The 20,928-nt window shown below is 39.5% G+C and overlaps 1 pseudogene; it reads right to left on the bottom strand.

Moving 5' to 3' along the window:
- Nucleotides 1–19,284, bottom strand: part of LOC149151534 (alpha-amylase-like) — a 135,725-nt pseudogene extending 116,441 nt beyond the window's left edge.
- Nucleotides 19,285–20,928: the final 1,644 nt, after the last annotated feature.

Here is a 20,928-nt window from a genome sequence, read left to right as displayed (position 1 = left end):
CAAAGGAAAAGGAAAAGAGGCTCCTCTATCCACACCTCCTGATAGTCCTGAAAATAAAAAGAAGAAAACATATTTGATTAAATTAGATGTTAAAATTTATTTGCCTGTTTATGATGGAGAGTTAAATGCAAAGAAGCTAGATAATTGGATCAGATAGATTGATGTGTATTGCAAGGTGCAGAATATTGATTTAGACAGGAGTAAAATTCAGTTGGCTAGCCTACGCCTTGGAGGAACTGCCTTGGTATGGTGGGAAGGCAGGACACAAGCTGACTTGAAGAAGCATGGTAAAATTCTTTCTGTCTGGAGTGAATTTGTTTCTGCAATTAAAAAACAATTCTATCCACTAGCTTATATGCAGCAAGCTATGATGAGTTGGAAAACTCTTCGCCAATTAAAAGGGAAAAGTGTACAAAGCTACACCCAAGAATTTAGAAAAAGAGCTTTGATTCTAGGCATTTCTTTAGACTCACCTGAAACTTTGTTGAAGTATATAGGTGGTCTACACAGCTATTTAAGGAACACCATTCTCATGTTTAACCCTACTAGCATAGATGAGGTATTTGTCTAGGATACCCATCTAGAGGCTAGAGGCAAGAATGTGAAGCCAAAGATTGGGGGATCATCAAAACCCACTACAAGCAAGAACAAGGGAAAGAAGAAGCAAAAATGGAATGAGAGGAAGGAAAATTCTGTACAGAAGCCCAAACCTTCATGCACTCACTGCAAGAAGGATGGACATGATGATGAACATTGCTGGTCTTTGCATCTGGAGCTGAAACCCAAGAAGTTCGATGGCAAGAAGAAGAAGGTTGTTGCTGCTATACAGAAATATTTGGGGTTGGACTCAGGTGATGAAACAACAGTTGCAGCCACAGGTATAAAAGGTAAAAATTCTGAAGCATCTACTAGTAATTTTGCACAAACTATTGATAGTAAAGAAAATGAGAGAAAAAGACATGAGCTTTTTCATATTAGAGTTATTTCCAAGCATCAAAAGATTGATACTTTGTTCGATAGTGGCTCAAAAGTAAACTTAATTTCTGAAGAAATTGTAAAGAAATTGGGACTACTAACCCCACCTCACAAGAAGCCATATCCATTAGGTTGGGTATGTGATAAAGCAAAGCTACAAGTGACTAGACAATGTAAACTTAGGTTTTCTTTTGGGTCAGCATTTGTAGATGAGGTTGAGTTAGATATCGTTCCCTTGGATATATGTGTAATTGTTTTAGGAAGTCCTTACTTGTATGGTAGAAAAGCCATTTTCTATAGAGCTGAAAATAAGTATCAACTCATTAAAGATGGAATCGAATATATTGTAAGAGCTCATAAACTCAAGAATAAATATACTCTCATAAACTCAGGGCAGATGAAAAGAATTGTAAATTCATACAAGCAATTTTTGCTGATGGTTGTAAAGGAAAAGAAACCTGATAAAACCAATGTATTTGAAGGTTGTGATGCTAAACAATAAGCTGATTTAGAAAAAGTTATTTCAAAATGTGATATTTTATTTCAAGAACCTAAAGGTCTACCACCAAAAAGGGAAATTGTACATGATATTAATTTGCAGCAAGATGCTCCATTGCCTAACATCGGAATGTACAGTTATCCACTTTAGAGAATGCAGAAATCAAGAAGTAGGTACAGGAGCTACTTGAGAAAGGGTTCATAAGACCAAGCACATCACCATGTGGATCTCCAATAGTGTTGGTGAGAAAGAAGGATGGTTCGTGGAGGATGTGCATTGATTACCGAGCACTGAATAAAATAACGATCAAGAATCGTTATCCCCTTCCTCGCATTGATGATCTATTGGATCAGCTAAAAGAGGTTGTTTACTTTTCCAAGTTGGACCTACGTAGTGGTTACCATTAGGTCAGAGTAGCAGAGCAAGATGCATGGAAGACTACTTTCAAAACAAAGTAAGGGTTATATGAATGGCTAGTTATGCCTTTTGGCTTAACTAATGCTCCTGCCACTTTCATGAGGGTTATGAATGATGTACTTAGGCCTTTTATTGATGATTTTGTAATTGTATATCTAGATGACATTCTTGTATTTAGTAAAACATGGGAAGAACATTTAAAGCATGTAAAGCAGACTATAGATGTTTTGAAGCAAGAAAATCTCTATGTTAAATTATCAAAATGTGAATTTGGTAAAACATCTTTTAATTATTTGGGTCATATTGTAGGGGGTGGTGAATCGAAGATAGATCCCTCTAAGATTGCATTCATTGTAAACTGGCCTAAACCCAAGTCTGCTGCAGAATTTAGAAGCTTCCTAGGGGAAGCACAATATTGGAGAAATTTTATTGCTAACTTTTCCTTAATTGCAGCTCCCTTACATGCTTTAATAGAATTGAACAAGGTGTTTCAGTGGGGAGGCAAACAACATAAAGCCTTTGACACCTTGAAAGAAAAAATTAGTATAGCACCAGTACTAGCATTGCCAAATCTTCAACAACCATTTGAGATCAAAATAGATGCCAGTGATTATGCCATGGGAGCAGTGTTGATGCAACATGGTAAACCCATATGCTACCATTCTGAGACTTTTAATTCTGTAGTAGTTAATTATCCTACATATGATAAAGAATTTTATGCATTAATTCAGAGTGTGAAGAAGTGGAAACATTACTTAATGGGCAAAGAAACAATAATACACACTGATCATCAGCCACTTCAGTACTTACACTCACAAACTAAATTGCAGCAATCAAGACACTATATGTGGATGGGTTTCCTACAGTAGTTTCATTTAGTCATCAGATATAAAAGGTGCATACACAATAAATTTGTAGATATGTTGTCTAGACCAATCATAAATGCATCTACTATACTTAAGCATAACTCAGTAATGCATGAAAGCTACATTGAACAATATGCTCAAGATATAGACTTTAAAGATGTATATGCAGCTTTAAGTAATGGAAAAAAGGTAGAAGAATTGGATTACTATGTTAAGGACCGACTCTTGTATCATTTGGGAAAGCTATGCATTCCACAAACAGAGAGAATTAACATAATTAGGGAGGCACATACTTCCCTGATATCAGGTCATTTTGGTGTAAGTAAAACAGTTGCACAACTGCAAAGATACTACTATTTGCCAAAATGCGTGAAACAGTTTCTAGATATGTAAGAGGGTGTACCAAGTGTGCTAAAAGCAAGCCCAACAATAGAAAACTAGGCTTGTACACTCCACTGCCAATTCCTTCCCGTCCTTGGGAAAGTGTTTCCATGGACTTTGTTGGGGGATTGCCAAAATCTAGAAAGGGCCAAGACTATTTATATGTTATTGTGGACAGATTCAGCAAAATGTGTATTTTAATACCTTGTAATAAGCAGATTACAGCTGAACAAACAACAAAATTGTTCTTTCAGCATGTCTGGGTGCATTTTGTTGGGAAGTTTTGGTCAAGTCTATGGGAATTAATGGACACCAGACTGAAGAAAAGCATAGCCTTTCATCCACAGACATATGGCAGAACAGAGGTAGTCAATAGGACAGTGATCCAGTTGCTCAGGGGTTATTGTAGCAAGCATCCCAAGATTTGGGATGAACACTTATGTTATGTGAAACATGCTTACAATCGTGGTAAACATTCTTCTACACAGAGATCTCCTTTTGAGACATGTTTTGGTTTCATACCAAGGTCTCCCTTGGATTTTATCTTTGGAAAAGACATAGCAGTTGCTAGACACAGTGATGTTGACAAAGCAACCAAATTCAAGCAATGCAGGAACAGCTGGAAAAGAGCCAAGAAAAATACAAGGCAAGGCATGATAAACACTAGGTGAAGCACAGCTTCCAAGTTGGTGATCAAGTCTGCATGTGTATCAGCAAGGACAGAATGCAAGGTGAAGGAAAGAAGTTGAAGCCAATAAGGTATAGGCTTTTTAAGGTACTTGAGAAAATTGGTGAGAATGCTTTCTGTCTTGATCTGCCAGCATACATGCACATCTATTCAGTAGTAAATGCAGAAAATTTAAGACTGTTTGAACCTTCATTAATTGAAGATCCTGAAGAGCAAAGTCAATTGCCTTCCATTGATGATATGTTGCCTGAATACCTCAATGAGTTGTAGGAAGATACAGTTCTGGACAGGAAGGTGAGGACTACACACAAAGGGGACATGGAGTACCTTAGAATTGGACTCAAAGGTTCAAAACCCAGCAGTGAAAAATGGATAGAGATTGGGCAAGTGAGGCAGTTGTATCCTCACTTAAACAATGCTTGAAAACCAACTTTTGGTGGTCCAAAAGCTTTTTAGTGGGAAGGCGTGATCCAAATGGATCCAAGAAACACTCTCTATCTTCAAAACTTAAAGAAATCATGCCAAAAACCAAGGAAAAATCGCATAAGGAAGCCTTTCAAACCACTATCGGGAGGCAAAAAAAACCTGTGAAATCAGTGAAAAAAAAGAGTAACGAAGGCGGAATAAGTGATGCACAGTAGCCATCAGATCTGTCCAATCAACTTTCCAGATCTAAGCAGTGGATCGCAATCAGCGGTGATCTTTGGCAGGGATCAGCGGGATCCACATAGGAGATGCGACAGCGATCAGCGGGTATCGGCGGGATCCACATAAGGCTTGCGACGGTGATTGGCGGAGTTAATCTGGACCATCGATCAAGCGCGTAGATTGACAGCCCATATTACATCGCCATATCACTATCGGGGATTATAGAAGCGCTTAGAATGGCCCAGGGGTTATTGCGATGAGTGATTGCGATATCACAATCGGAGCAGCGTAATGGAGCGGGGTTGATACCAGCATAACTCACGATAGCCGAACCCGATCGGAAAATAGGTGATAGCGTATATTTTTTGAAGTATGGTATGTGGGACTTTTTAGTGTGTTTTAATGTATTTCGCAGTTTCGTTTGTTAAACGAAATGCGAAGGGGAAAGCACTGATGCGATATGCTAGATCCGAAAGGGTACCTTAAGGCTATCCGATATAGTTTCAAGTCCGGAGGAAAAGCCATTTATAATGCATTTTCGCAGTTTTTAAATATTTATGAAACACAAAGGGACAAAGCCATTGCGATTTGCGACAGCGACAATAGGTGGACCCGATGGGAGAATAGGGAGGATTTAAGGACTTTTTGAAGTCTGATATATTGAGTTTTGGCAGACTTTCTATGTTAAAATCCATTTTCCCTATGTTTAATAGAGCACAGTTGTTTCAGGCATTGCAGAGGCCCTAGGCACTCTGGCATTACAGAATGGGTGGCCACCTCCTCTCTATGCGTTAAGGAATGATTGTATAACATTGGCAGAGGGATTCAAAGCATATAGAGGCCGGGGAGACCGAGAGACGGGAACCTGAAACGAACAGGCAGCGTTGGCTTTAAAGCCACAGACAAAGCATGAAGAAAGGGAGCCAGTATTGCAGGCAAATGCTGAGACAGAGTTAGGACAGAGACAGAGAGCATTGAGGGAGTCTATGTACTCATAGAAAACTTGATAGGTTCAAGTAAAGCTCCTATTATTGTATTCTGTTGTGTGTGAGGCTCAGATTGAACTCACTATTGTAAAAATAACTCTACTTGAAGACATAATAGAGAGGCCACCACTAAAGGCTGGACCAGGATATGTAGCCCAGGAGTATTGGGTAAAATCATCATTAAATTTGTTGTGTCATGTGTTGTCTATTACGTTTTCTTTATTGCTTCATTGTCTATGCATTTCGCAATCTTATCAATCCATTGCTTAAAATGACATAGGCAAATCCATGCACATAAGTCTGTAATGCCTTATTGTTGTCTTAGATCTCATTGTCAGATCATCCACTCCATAGACAAGCCTAAAAGGTGTCTGTCCCATCAGTTTCTTGCATGTCATTCGATAAGCCCATAATACTGCAGGTATGTGTAGGTCCCAATCACTTCGTTGTGCATTGCATACCTTGGTCAGCACAGTTTCCAGTACTTTGTTGAATGCTTCTATGCGTAGAATCTTCTACGCAGTTGCTCTTCCTACATAATTTCTTCCCAACATTAAGAGTCATCTGCAAGTTTTCCCCCCCAACACATGCTTATTGACTAGGTATTTTAGCGTGGGGTACATGTGCCTCTGCGTAGGTTGGGGCTTTTCTCCAAAGGCCTGCATCCACTTGGCCAGATGTGCACGCGGATCATCTTGTCCCTTGTACTTGTCTGTCAGTCGCACCTTAGGCTTCCCAAATCATACTCGCATCATTCTCCTACATTCGTGCCAATCATCAAAGTTGCCTTTGTGTGTACCCCACCATCTCGTGGGCGTAGTGTGCATTACCCAATCCAAGGCCTGGAAGCATTGTTTTTCTGGAACCTCCCTTTCAAATGCATCCAAGAAGGTATCTACCTCATTTAGACCATCATAAGTGGAATATCTCTTACTTCTGTCGACATGCAACACAACAACCTAGTCATCATATTGCAATTCAACATGTTACATAGTGTAACCGATTTTTCCAACATTCTATTTCCTCATCAGAATCCAAAGTGTAGGAGCTCTCACGCTCCCATGTAATCCGTCCATCCACAGTGGGATTTACCCAATCTTGGTCTCGCGCTGTTATCTTATAGATATAGTCCATATCATCATCACTCTCATAGTCACGGACTGGTTCCATATAGCGTGATAAGTCAGTAGGGTCCAGGGCTATAATTAAGCGCACTGAATTCTTCTCAAAGATCATTTTGCGCTTCTTCAGATTAATTACCCCATTCATATCAGTGGCCCATTCAATTCCCAAGAGCAGAGGGTAGGGATTCTTGTCATCAACAATCTTTATTACTTCAAATCCGCCAATGCGCTCGCTCCCTCAATATCCATAGTTATTCCCTGCAATTTCCCCATGGGTATTATTTTCTACTGATTCTCCATTCTCAGCTGAATTGGAGACCATTGCAGTGTGGGTCTCCCCATTTGCTCCCATGTATGTTTTGGCAGAACATTCGCATCTGATCCCAAATCCAAGATGACTTGATCCATTTCATATTCTCTGATCTATGCGGTGAGTCTCATTTCTCATCCCGTTCTTGTCTTATGTTTTCCAATCTTATGGACTACGCATGGTTCACCGGGCGCGGTCCCATCACATCTATTGATAAGTTCCTATAGCCCTTTCATAACCTTACTGTCGCGCAGTAACTTCATACAAGTTTCCAGGAAAGTTGTGGGCATGGATGGTTCCATCTTCGGCTCTGGATTATATTTGCTTCCTGAAGTGGAGGCACCAGTGAAGCTCTTCTGAGCTTCCATGAAGGTTTCCCAAGCATGCTCCAAATCAAACTTGGCCTCTTTCAACGGGGCTTTGCGAACCCAAGTACTGTCTTCTGGTTGTTTCCCTTTGTCATCTCCTCTCGTGATTCCAATTCGAAGCACAATGTTTACGTTCGGATCTTCCTCACGCAGCTCAAACCTCATCATCTGCAGGTTTTGAGTCGGGGGAGGTGGTAGCTCTCCTTTGTCACATATCCTAGCTATCAGCGTAGGACAATCTTTCATCTCATGATCAAACAACGTGCAATATTTGCACGACAGGAATGTTGGATTCATGTAATCGCAGGCATAGTGTCATGGCCCTCCACAATTGTAGAAAATCAACTGTCTGCGACCTCTACTAGGTCCTCCTCCACCTCGGCCTCGTCTATGCCCCTGAAATCCTGTCTGCACCATTCCTGCATTTTGGTCAAGGGTTCACGTTTCGGCTTGAACTCTGTAGGTGGGAGTTCTATCAATCATCAATTCATAGCTTCTGCAAGTACGCTCGTCATGTCCCACCAACCTACAAAAGTTGTAGAACAATTGTTGTGAAGTTTGCGTATACTTCTGTAACATGTGACAATTGTCCGTGGCATGTTTTTCGGCTATTTGGCAGATCGCACACCACAAAGTAGGCACCGCGCTAGGTCCTTCTTGAGCTTCCTTCCTTAAAGGCATCGATCCTCCTCCTATGAGGTAATTTGTAAAGACAAAATAGTGGTATTTATCATGACCCTGACTCTTGCATTTTACGCACCACACTTCTTCACACACTTCTGTTTGAACCATCCTATCCTATTTCAAACACTGCATCTCAAGGCACAGATTCTTCAGCTGCGCGTGGATCTGTTGAACTCCTAGGTTAGGATCTTGCATCGGGGTCTCATGTAGCCTCATAGCAATCTTGCATATATCTTCATTATTCCATCTATTTCCTATTTTGTTATCAAACTACTTAGAGCTTCACTCTATTTATATAATCCCATGGTCTGCGGACCATGGGTAGATCTTCTACATCCGACATTACATTATCAAAATAAGGGCGGACAAACCTATGACTCTTTAACAACTACGTGCTCCGCGCCCACAAAATGCAGAGTCTTTACATTGGAATTACAAAATCGAACCAAAATCTGGGCTCTTAGCCCCAAAACTGCCCTTGGGGGATCCTGCACCCAACAGTGCATCAAACGGAAATTTTATGCCAAAGTTACGACACCGAGAAGTTGATGTACCAATTTACCCAAACGGGGCCCATAGTTTTGGTGCTTCATCTTCGAAGGTTAGGTTTTTGGATGTTTAGGGTTTTCTATTTTTTCTCAATAATAAATAGGCCTTCAAGCCTCATTGTAACATAGTTCAGAGGCATGTAGCTGCCACATCTATTCTCAGAGATAAGCTACCATTGCTCGAGCTAGTTTATTTCCATTTCTGTATGTAAGCATATATTAGTTCTTTGATCTTAATGAAATAAAGTTTTATTTTTGTTGCATCTCTATGTATATGTGTATTTATGTATTTTATTGTATTCCTGCATAATTCCGGATCAAATATTTTATAGGCCTGCTAGAGGTGATGGCATGCTCTTCCCCACAGTTTGCAAATCAAGGAGTACCACTCCCCTGAAAGGTTGAGTAATGCCCTAGAGAGAACCCCACTCTACAAAAGAATTTTTCAAAGGTTGAAGATCAAATGGATAGGGCTAGAGCTCAGTCCTCCATTGTTATTATTCTTACAATAAAGAAGAGATCAAGTAGATGAACAAAGGGAGTGGACAACCATAGAGGAAAATGCAAGTTTTTATCCACAAGAGGACACACAATCTGAGGTGCCTCAGGATGTCAGAGAGGCCACTAGAGCCATGCATGAGCTGCAAATCAATGAATAAGTTGCTCAGAGGGTGAGAAACACATTCAATAGGGGATGATGATGGGCCCCAGTAATAGTTATATTATAAGGCCCATTTTTTTATCCTCTACCCTATAATTTCCTCTTTTCTCACATTAATTAACTTCTTTTTGGCTATAATGTGCTTAATAGAAATACTAAAGGATTTTTTTCATACTTCGTGGCCTAATGTGGTTAATGTGAAAGAAAAGAAAAAAATTTAGTGCATTTACTATGCAGAAGCATGCTGGAGGCAAGTAGAGGTGATATAGGGGATTTTCCCCTCCATTTACTCTCCTACAACTCAACTTGATCCCTAAAATCACTCATATATAGCTTAATGATCTACTAGCAACCAATGAAATCAAGTAATTGTGAGGATCCAAGGGAGATAGATCCACTTTTTTAAAGATTTTGGAGGGAAGAAATCCTATCTCTAAGCAGACTTCCCCTTAGTCATCTTTGTATAAATAAACAAACCTAAGGGCACAATAGGATTCAAATTTCTAAGCAAGGAAGAGCTACTAAGACCTAGAAGCTTGAGACTATCATTTTTGTTTCCTTTGAATGATGTACTTGAACTTCATTTTATGTTAATGAAAATCTTACTGTTGTCTTACATATGGGTTTGTTTCAGAGGGATGAGTCCCATTGGGTTAGGGCCCAACACAGAGGATCTAGTCCCTCTTTATGTATCTTATCTATACATTACTTTTTGTAGCAACATTTCTTTCTTTCTTAGTAGAAGTTTTCTTGCAAAGGTTTTTGGTCCAAGTTTGATTACCACCTCTCTTGTGGGAAGTGTGGTTGAAGAGAATTCAATAGAGAGCCAAAAATATGTGGTTATTTTCCTTTGCATATTTTTAGACCCTCGATCAATACTTTATTACATACTTTGTTTTTTCATATTTACGAGTTAAATCACATTCTTGTTTAAGCTTTCATGGATGTAGGTCAGATGCATGCTGCAATTTATATTGTCTTTTGATGTAACAAAATTCAACTCATATGTTCTTGTTATTTGGTTTCATAAAATTCAACTCATTTGTTCTTGTTATTTGTTTTCATAAAATTCAACTTATCCTTTCTTGTTTAGTTCATTTTACTGCAATTTGATCAATGGTTTGACATTCTCTTCAAGTGCAAAAAAGGATTGTTTGTTTGGTCTGCAGGTTCTACTAGTGGCTTGCAAGGTTGGCACACTCATCCTACAATTATCCTATCATCATCAACCTCTTCCTCTTCATCTCCCATTGTTAAAAATAGCAATCATAAATCCTAATTTAATTTTTCCTTGAATTAAATTAGGAATTAAATCGAAATTTTATTCTCATAACAACTTGTGATAGTTAACTAAGTTAATTTGACTTAGTTGGCTTATTAAATTCGATTTGGAAGTCTATCTAGAGTCATGTAGAGTGATTCCTAAATTTTAGGGCTCCGGGTTGAGTTCTTTTGAGTTGTAATTAATTAACTCATTCTAACTGGGTTATAGTCAGTTAAACTAGTTCAATTAGTTGGAGGAACTAGTGGGAGGTATAGTTGTGCAGATCAACTTCAATGCAGCTTCACTGCTCCACCAGTTAACTCAAGATTCACTCATAAATAAATCATGCATGTCAATTTAGAGGAATACCTAGTTGATATTAGAGTTCAGGGAAAGTGTACTATCAGTTGTATAATTTTTCAAGTTGTATAGATGGTGCATGAAATCAATAGAAGGCCTATGATGGATTGTGCAATTTTGGATGAGGAATTTCCCAATTAAATATGGGCTAGTTCTCTCAAAAATTGTGCAAGGAGGTAGGGGCTTGGCAGGTAGCATAATTAGCTAAGTGTTGGCTTCAGATGGTTTGTGAAGCAAAGAGATAGATTGTACTTGTCTAGGAATTGTTTGGGTTGAACAAGCATTGTATTTTCTTCTCAGATCTTTTGGTTAGTGCAATATAGATAGTCGAGGTTTTGAGCAGTTGCTTTCCGTAGAGAAATATTGTGTTCTGTGCGATTGAAATTCTTCCTTTTCTTCTTAATGCTTTCATAGATCATTTTTTGTTTTCGTTGATGAGTAGAGTAGATTCTTGTATTATGTTTTAGCATATCACATAAGTTGTTGAATCTACAAATAAAAATCTACATGGTATCGGAGCTAAAGAAATTATAGAAGAGGAGAATTCGAGTTTTTTGTGCAGGTGAAATCGAATTTGCAGGTTCATACTTCAGAGTTAGCAGTATTTGATTCGACGGTTTGAGACTTGAGTATGCCCTAGAGGAAAGCCTGAATTACATAACTTGGAAGGACATTATGGAGGCAATGTTGGAAGGAAATGGGCTAAAGAAATTCATAGATCATGATATTCTGAAGCCTCTAGCATCTGATGCTAAAGATATGGCTAAATGGAGAAAGTGTTTGGAAAAATCAAGAAGGATTATCCTAGAATGAGTTCAAGATCATATTGGCTTGAATCCCCATGGTAAGGAAACTCCATTTGTAATGTGGAAGGAATTAACGTACCTGTTTCAAAATAGCAGTGACCACAGGAAGCTGGCACTGAAAGACAAACTCAGAAAGATCAAGATGGAGAAGGGCGACTCTATTCCAAAGTACTTGACCGAGTTCACTCAATGTCAGGATTATCTTGGAAGTGTTGGGATTACTGTTGCTGAAGACAATCTAGTGAGCCTAGCACTTTTAGGAATTCCCAAGAGTTGGCACAGTTACCAGGACTTAGTTAATGGGAGGGAGAAGCTACCCGAGTGAGAGTGATTGTGATTTGACTTGGTACAGGAAGAACACCATAGATGAATCCTCATCACAACATGAGGATGAGGAGAATTGTGCCTTAGTGGGTAAGGAAAAGAAAGGGAATGGGAAGTCATCCCATTCCAAATCAGATTCTTGTCACAGTGATAAGAAGAAGGACATGTCAAAAATCAAGTGTTTTGACTGTCACGAGTTGGGATACTTTGCCACAAAGTGTCTGCACAAGAAGGTCGGTAAGAAGCCCTTAGGAGGAGCGTCAAGTGAAGCTCTTGCTTCACAAGTCGAACTAGATTTTACCCTCATTACTTATATGGATTATGTATGTTCCATGTTTGAAGAAGAACTTAGTTTTTGTTGCCATGTTGGAGGATAGAGGTTATGATGTGATATTTAGTAAGGGAAATGTGTTGCTTCATCACATAGACATAGGATGGGTGAAGAGGATAGGGGTTCGAGTGAAGAACCTCTACAAATTGGAGGTAGAAGACTACGTTGCTTTGAGATCTAAAGTAAAGAAGGTGCAGAGTCAACACATTGGTGAGTTTTGGCATAGGAGATTGGGTCACTTGCATGGCTCTTTGAAGATATTGCAGCAAATTTCTATAGGACTTCCTAAGGGTGCCCTAGAGAATAGAGACATATGCAAAGGGTGTACATTGGGGAAGTACATCAAAGCTTCCTTTCATGACAAAGACATTTGAGCACATGTGACCCTTGATCGAGTTCACTCAGATGTGTGTGGACCCTTCTCGACAACAACCACGACCAAGCATAGGTATTATTTTATATTTTTTGATGATTTTTCTCGTAAGTTTTGGATTTTCTTCATGTAGCAGAAAGATCAGATGTTTGCAAATTTTTGTGAATTCAAAGCACTTGTCGAGAAATATACTAGAAATAAAGTTAAAGATCTCAGAAGTGATAACTGTGGAGAGTATGTTTCGAACGAGTTCAAAAAATTATGTGCATCAGAAGGCCTTCGATTGGAGTTGATAGCACCTCATAACCCACGACGTAATGGGTGGCTGAAAGGAAGAACAAGAGTATTTTGAGAGCGGCACAGGTAATGTTGCATGATCAAGGCCTACCATTACACTTGTGGGTTGCAGCATGCAGCACAGTTATTTTCTTGTGAAACAGAAGCCCTAATCGAATTCTCGGGATGAGTACATCGGAAGAGCCATTTTCAGGGAAGAAACCAAATGTAGCATACTTCAGGATATTTGGTTCATCAATCTATTGCCATGTTACCAATGATGCATAGAAAAATCTAGAGCCAACAACAAAGTTGGGCATATTTATTGGGTACACTAATACACCTCACAACTATCAGGTGTACCTACCAACCAATAGAATGATAGTGGTTCACAGAGATGTAAAATTTGATGAAGAGAAGGCCATGAGATGTTCCCTTAGAGGGCGATTCATCTACATGCGGATGAGGATATTTTAGCTCCAAAGGAGGAACCTCAGGATGATGTGGAGCAACCACATGCAAAGGAGTAGGGAGTGGAAACACCCACTCATGCAGAGTCTTCCAGAGATGGGAGAAATCACACCAGAGAGGCTGACAGGTTATTGCATGATGTTAGAGAGAATGTGGGAGCACCCACATCACAACGCATGCATAGGAGCTCAACGGAGAGGTACATTGGCTACATGGCTCTGATTAGCGGGAGTGTAGAGATTGATCCATCCTCTTTTGAGGAAGTAGTGTAGCCACTAGTTTGGGTTGATGCCATGGTTGAGGAGTATGACTCCATTACTGGGAGTAATGTTTAGGAAGTGGTCCCAAGACCGAAAAACAAGTCAGTGGTGAGTTCTAGATGGCTTTACAAGGTAAAGAAAGTAGCTGACGGTAGTGTGGACAAACATAAGGACAAGTTTGTGGCCAGAGGATTCTCTCAGGTGGAGGGGATTGATTACGATGAGAATTTTACTCCTGTAGCAAGGTACTCATCAATCAAATCCATTCTATCACTGTCATCACAGATGGGATGGAAGATACATTAGACGGATGTAAAGACAACATTCCTCAACAACATGATTGAGGGAGAGGTTTATATTGAGCATCCTGAAGGATTTGAGACCTTCAACAGAGAGTCGCATGTGTGTAGACTCAAGTGAGAATTGTATGGACTGAAACAAGCACCCTATGCTTGGTACACCAGGATCGATATCTATTTCACTAGGTTGGGCTTCACCAAAATTGAAGCAGATGTGAACCTTTACCATATTGTGGTTGAAGGTAAATTGTTGATTATTGTTTTATATGTCGACGATTTGATTATGACAGGTGATGATAAGTTGATCAAGTCTTGCAAATAGGATCTTACAAGAGAGTTCGAAATGAAGGACTTGGGGCTCATGCACTACTTTATGGGGATGGAAGTATGGCAAGGAGATGAGGAATTGTTTGTCTCTTAGGGAAAGTATACCAACGAGATACTGAAGAAGTTCCACATGGAGAGAAGTAAACCCATGGAGACTCCTCTAGATGGTAATTGGAGGAAGGAGGATGCTACTTCCAGTGAAGTAGTGGAGGCTACTATTTATAGACAACTTGTGGGTTCACTCATGTATTTGGTGAACACATAACCGAACATGTGTTATGTAGGTAACCAACTTAGTCAAGCTATGGTTACACTGACCAAACTGTATTGGAAGGCATACAAACATGTGTTGAGATACCTCAGAGACACCACTCAGTTTGGTCTTTGCTACAAACAAACAGAGGGAGTGAATCTTCAAGGCTTCACCGATGCAGATTGGGCAGGGAGTCCATCTGACAAGAAGATCACATCAGGTGGGATCTTCAGTATTGGGTCAGCAATTTTTCTTGGTATAGCAAGAAACAGAGATCAATTGCACTCAGTTCAAAAAAAGTAGAGTACATGGCTGCTAGTCAAGCAGCTTGTGAGGCTCTCTAGATGAGGAAGATTCTTGTTGGTTTCTTTGGTCATCAGATGGATCCAACAATGATTTACTGTGACAATAAGAGTTGTATCAAACTCTCTGAGAATCCATTTTTTCATGATCAGTCCAAGAATATTGATATTTAGTATCATCATCTTCGAGATTTTGTGCAGAGGATAATAATGTTGTTGGAGTACATTCCAACAGAGGAGTAGGATGCAGATAACAAAGGCCTTCTCAAGATGCAAATTCTAGTTTAATAGAGGCAGGATCAGGTTAGAAGATAATCCCTTTCTTGTTGAGAAGGAGTGTTAAAAATAACAACAAGAAATTCTAATTTAATTTTTCCTTGAATTAAATTAAGAATTAAATCGAAATTCTATTCTCATAGCAACTTGTGATAGTTAACTAAGTTAATTTGACTTAGTTGGCTCAGTAAATTCAAGTTGGAAGTCTATCAAGAGTCATGTAGAGTAATTCCTAAATCTTAGGGGACCAGGCTCAGTTTTTTTGAGTTGTAATTAATTAACTCAGCCTAATTGAGTTATAGTCAGTTAAACTAGTTCAATCAGTTGGAGGAACTAGTAGCAGGTCTAGTAGTGGGGATGATCCAGGTCTGGGTGTGAAGGACCCTTCCAAGACCTTTTACTTTCGTGATGTGTTAAAATTTCTTTTAAAAAGAACATTAATAAATACATCTGCATGTTGTAAAGAAGAGGAACATATCAATCATCGACACATGAAAACATAAGCATTGATAACGGAGTTCGTCCAAGAGGGACTACGTCTGCGGGCCCTGGTGTCAAGATGGTGTAGGCCATTGCATTAAGTGCTGCCAATAAAGATGATGTAGACATAGATGATGTCTCGGTCATACAAGGAAGAATTCCCTCATGCAGGAGTGGCTCTCAGAGATGTTCCACAACTAGAACTCTCAATCAAAAGACTCCTATCAGTATGACACAAAAACAAGCATGGTGCGCATCTCGCCAACATGGCACAAAAGGGATGTCAAAGCAAAACACATGCATGACGACAACAAGAGTATCCCAGAAACATACAACAAGGGATCTCAAAGCATAACATGATAAGTTATGACAGAAAGTACATCACATAAAAGATTCTGCATAACATGAAGCAAGGAATCATGACAACATGTAATAAAGAAGATCTTGCATCAACATCAATCAAGGATCTGTACAACATAATGCAAAAAGAAGAAGTACATGAACACATCATATACCTCACAACCAAGGGCCATCTGAAGAAGTGGATGTCTCACTGCTGAGCCTACTCAGACCATTTCTCTCAAGGCATCAATCTAATGAAGATGGCTGCTCGCACATGAATGTGGACATCTACACTGGCACTTAGAAAAGTGACTAGAAGAAGAAATAAGAGAATAAAAAATCTGAAGCCACTATCAGATTTGTGGCATCGAGTAATGCTGAATCGACTGTCTAAAATCTGAATTTTGAGAAGTTGAGAATTCTGGACTCAAGGAATCTTCTAGATTCCCTTGAGATTTCTCAAATATTCGGTTCCATGGATGGACTATAAATCTGCAGCACAAATGGCGAACCTGATCTCGCCATTGCAATCCATGCTGAAAACCAGGAAAAACAAGTATAAAATTTACTATATTCTGAAATGTCAAAATTTTACCTCCTTGGGAAAATTTCATGGCTCATGGTTCCGCCCCGTGTTTTTGTTGAACTCATGGTTCCACTTACATTCTGGAATTGACTGGAAAATTTAGATCTCTAACGAAGAAACAAACAACACCATTGTTTTTGTGGCAATGAGAGGTGTAAAAACTATATAAAACTTGTCAAATTCTGACAAAGTGAGAATTTTGCCCTCCTACAAAATTCATGGTTCATGCATTAAAATATTAATTAATTCACCGCCTTGAAGTTCATGCCTACATTCTGCCTTGAAATCCATGCCTACAGTCTCTCTCCTCCTCCAACTGCATGCAGAGGTGAAATCTAAGTTTAAATAAAACTCATCAGTGAATTCTCCAACAAATAAGTTGTTGGCCTGATGGTAAAAGAGGCTTATGGTTATGGAGAGGTCGGGGGATCAAATCCCGCCTCTTCCATATATATAACCACCATAGTTCATTTTGAACCGAAATAAGGTATTAATGGGGTCAGGACCGCATTGGGCGACCCGTCCCTTAAACCCCGCACTAACACTTTATCGCTTTAACCGCGGTTGGCATAAATATATATCAGCGCAACTATTGTCGGTGCCTTAAAGATCGACACTTTTCCAATATCGGCGATCGGCTATAGCAGTTGCATATATATCAACGCTTCTGTCAAGACTTTGCCAATATCCATATCGACGATCGCACCTATCAACGGTCGACACTGCGGAGGTATCGGCGCCCTTATCAGAGATTTCGTCGATATACATGTCAGCGATATTACAAATCGACGATCAGTGCGGCAATATGTGTGGCATATCTATATATATATATATATATATATATATATATATATATATATATATATATATATATATATATATATATATATGTCTTGCGGCAGTTGTGGAGGGTTCAATGGGGTTTGTTGCTGCCGATCCCAAAACCATGTGTTGTATAGTTATTTTTAATAACTATAACATATTTCGTTATATGGTTATTCATTAACCAAAAATGATTTTGTCTCTTAGGCCAGTTTTAGGAGACAAATGAAAGAATGCCAAGTGTCAATGGTTGATGGGCTTCCATGTGGGTCCCACCTGCTTACTGAGATGCCATGTGGCATGCTGTGGGCCACATTTTTCCCTTGTCATGTCAAAATTTTAAGAGCTCTATCTTTCGGATACGAGATCGGTTTGACGAGCCATTCGTACCACCATGATTAGGAGGATGAGGTCTTCGATATGGTCCTAGTTTGAGCACAATCCAAACACTTTGATTTTTGAGCCATCTTTGTCCTGTGTGTCTCTCTGGAGCCACCTAGATCAATCCTCCCCACTTAGGAGCTTTTGGTCCTCCAAAAGCATAAAAATATAATCTGCATCTCTATCTATACCCTATCTGCATCACAAGTGTCCTGAAAAGGTCTCGCTTCCATCTCCTTAACTTTTGTTCTTCGAAGCCTTAAGCGACAAACTGACACCTGCTACTTCTACAACCTATAGTACATTGCTTGCAACTGACATGCTTTGAGTTTATAAAACATCCTCAGTGGTCAAATTTACAACAAGATGGACGTAATACCCCAGCTATGACAACAAGGCCAACTCATCATGGTTGCTTCAAAAAGTGATGGAAAACACATCCTCACTACAACACATGATTTACATACATAAGGCCAGACACTATTGTTTTGACAAGTGACGGAAACATAACATCACTTTTAGAGCTTTAACATGCGACTCAAAATACGACTCAAACATGACTAGACATCATTGTTGTTGACCAAGTGATGGAAACACATCATCACTTTTACACTTTAAAATGCAACAAATGATTTACAAAAGAATGACCATGAAACGAAATCATGTCAAAAAAACCATTTTTCACTAATCAATGTGAACGGGTCACCTCCTTGGTGGTTTTGCTTGTTGAACAACTGTTCTTCCTGGTTCACGCACCGATGCTTTGTCTTTACGGCGTTGCTCTGGATGGAGCTTCCAGCAAGTGGCTCTTTGATGGCCATTTCTGTCGCAATGACTGCAGTAGGCTTTCTTCCTCCATACCTGCTTAACCTATTTCTTTTCATGCTGTTGAGAGGGTCTTTCATGCCTCATGAGTGCTGCCATTCTTTTCCAACACTTGGAAAAGGTATGGTTAGGTAAACCACAAAAGGTGCATGTTTTTTGATGCCTTAATCTTCGTTCATTATTAACAACATGATCAAAAGGAACATTCAAAGATCAAAAATGGTTATACCTTCCTTTTCTATCTTTGATGTCAGTATGGCGATGAGAGCTTGCCTCAACTCTCTCCCTGCGATGGAAACTGCCATGGGATGATGGGGATGCTTTCCCATCATTCTCTTTCCTCGATGATGTCTCGGACAAATCTGACACTTTTGAGCACTCTCCTTTAGTGTATCTCGATCCTGTAAATCGATGCTCGTGCACAACCTCCAAAGGTTGAGTTATGCCTTGGTTGTTAGCACCAATCTCTTTCCCCTTGTGTCTTTTCTTTGTAAGGAGCCTCATATTTGTCCCTGTAATTGGGATCTCCAAATCTCCAACAGACATCATACTATCAGAAGATGAAATTGAAAGGAAATCAACATCTCTTACCTTCTCTTTTGATTTGGAAAGAACTGATGAGGGATGCTCATCATTTGTTGTTGGTGGATCACATTCCCCAACTTCTTTCCTAACATACCCAAGTCCTGCCTGACGGGGTAATTCCTCTACTTTGATGGGATTGACAATGCCTTGGCCATTAACGCCCAAGCCTTTTCCTTCATACCCCATTCTCTTCAACAGTTTGGAGCCAATTCCTGTGGTATGATTTTCAAACACAGTGAAATCATCATTAGGAAACACACATGAAGATGGAGAACTACTTTTTACCTCACATCGGTCTCACTGCAGCTTTTCCAAGGCCTCATCCTTTGCTTGCAGCTGTAGTAGCAAGATTTTTTTCTCCTCTTTCTCTTCATGTAAACGCATCTTCATTTCATCATTCTCTGTTTGAAGATTATGTTTCTTTTGCTTCAGTTCCTCCATGGCCTGTTTTGTGACTTTCAACTGAAGCTGTAACTGCTCCTTTTCCTCTATTTCTTTCTGTATAGTTTCATACACAATTTCCACTTTCTTGGAAATGTTAAGCATGGTCTCATACATTGCTCTTTCATCCTCCGTCATTGTTCATGCTACAATTCACATACACGTAAAGAATTGCTTTGATACCACTTGATCCAAGTCTGGGTGTGAAGAAGGACCCTTCCAAGACCTTTTACTTTCGTGATGTGTTAAAATTGCTTTTTAAAAGAACATTAATAAATACATCTGCATGTTGTAAAGAAGAGGAACATATCAATCATCAACACATGAAAACATAAGCATTGATAACGGAGTTCGTCCAGGAGGGACTACGTCTCCGGGCCCCGGTGTCAAGATGGTGTAGGTCGCTACATTAAGTGTTGTCAATAAAGATGATGTACACAGAGATGATGTCTCGATCATACAAGGAAGAATGCCCTCACGTAGGAGTGGCTCTCAGAGATGTTCCACAACTAGAACTCTCAATCAAAAGACTCCTATCAGTATGACACAAAAACAAGCATGGTGCGCATCCCGCCAACATGGCACAAAAGGGATGTCAAAGCAAAACACATGCATGACGACAACAAGAGTATCCCAACAACATACAACAAGGGATCTCAAAGCATAACATGATAAGTTATGACAGAAAGTACATCACATAAAATATTCCACACAAGATGAAACAAGGAATCATGACAACATGTAATAAAGAAGATCTTGCATCAACATCAATCAAGGATCTGTACAACATAATGCAGAAAGAAGAAGTAAATGAACACATCATATACCTCACAACCAAGGGCCATCTGAATAAGTGGATGTCTCACTGTTGAATCTACTCGTACCATTTCCCTCAAGGCATCGATCTCATGAAGATTCTCGCACATGAATGTGGACATCTGCACTGGAACTTAGAAAAGTTACTAGAAGAAGAAATGAGAGAATAAGAAATTTGAAGCCACCATCAAATTTGTGGCGTCGAGTAGTGCTGAATCGACTATCCAAAATCTGAATTCTAAGAAGTTGAGAATTCTGGACTCAAGGAATCTTCTAGATTCCCCCAAGATTCCTCAAAGATTCTATTCCATGGATGGACTGTAAATCTGCAGCTCAGATGGCGAATTTGATCTTGCCATTGCAATCCCTGTGCAAAACCATGAAAAACAAGTATAAACTTGACTATATTCTAAAATGTCAAAATTTTACCTCGGGAAAATTCCATGGCTCATGGTTCCACTCCCTGTTTTTGCTAAAATCATGGTTCCACATAAATTTTGGAAATGATTGGAAAATGCAAACCTTTGATGAAGAAACGAACAACACCATTGTGTTCGTGGCAATGAGAAGTGT

Source organism: Pinus tabuliformis, chromosome 9 (genome assembly GCF_031772625.1).
Source record: "Pinus tabuliformis cultivar Carrire ecotype Pingquan chromosome 9, CPIR1, whole genome shotgun sequence".
Classification (NCBI taxonomy): domain Eukaryota; kingdom Viridiplantae; phylum Streptophyta; class Pinopsida; order Pinales; family Pinaceae; genus Pinus; species Pinus tabuliformis.
Note: the sequence above shows the minus strand (reverse complement) of the source record. Positions and strands in the feature narration are given on the sequence as shown.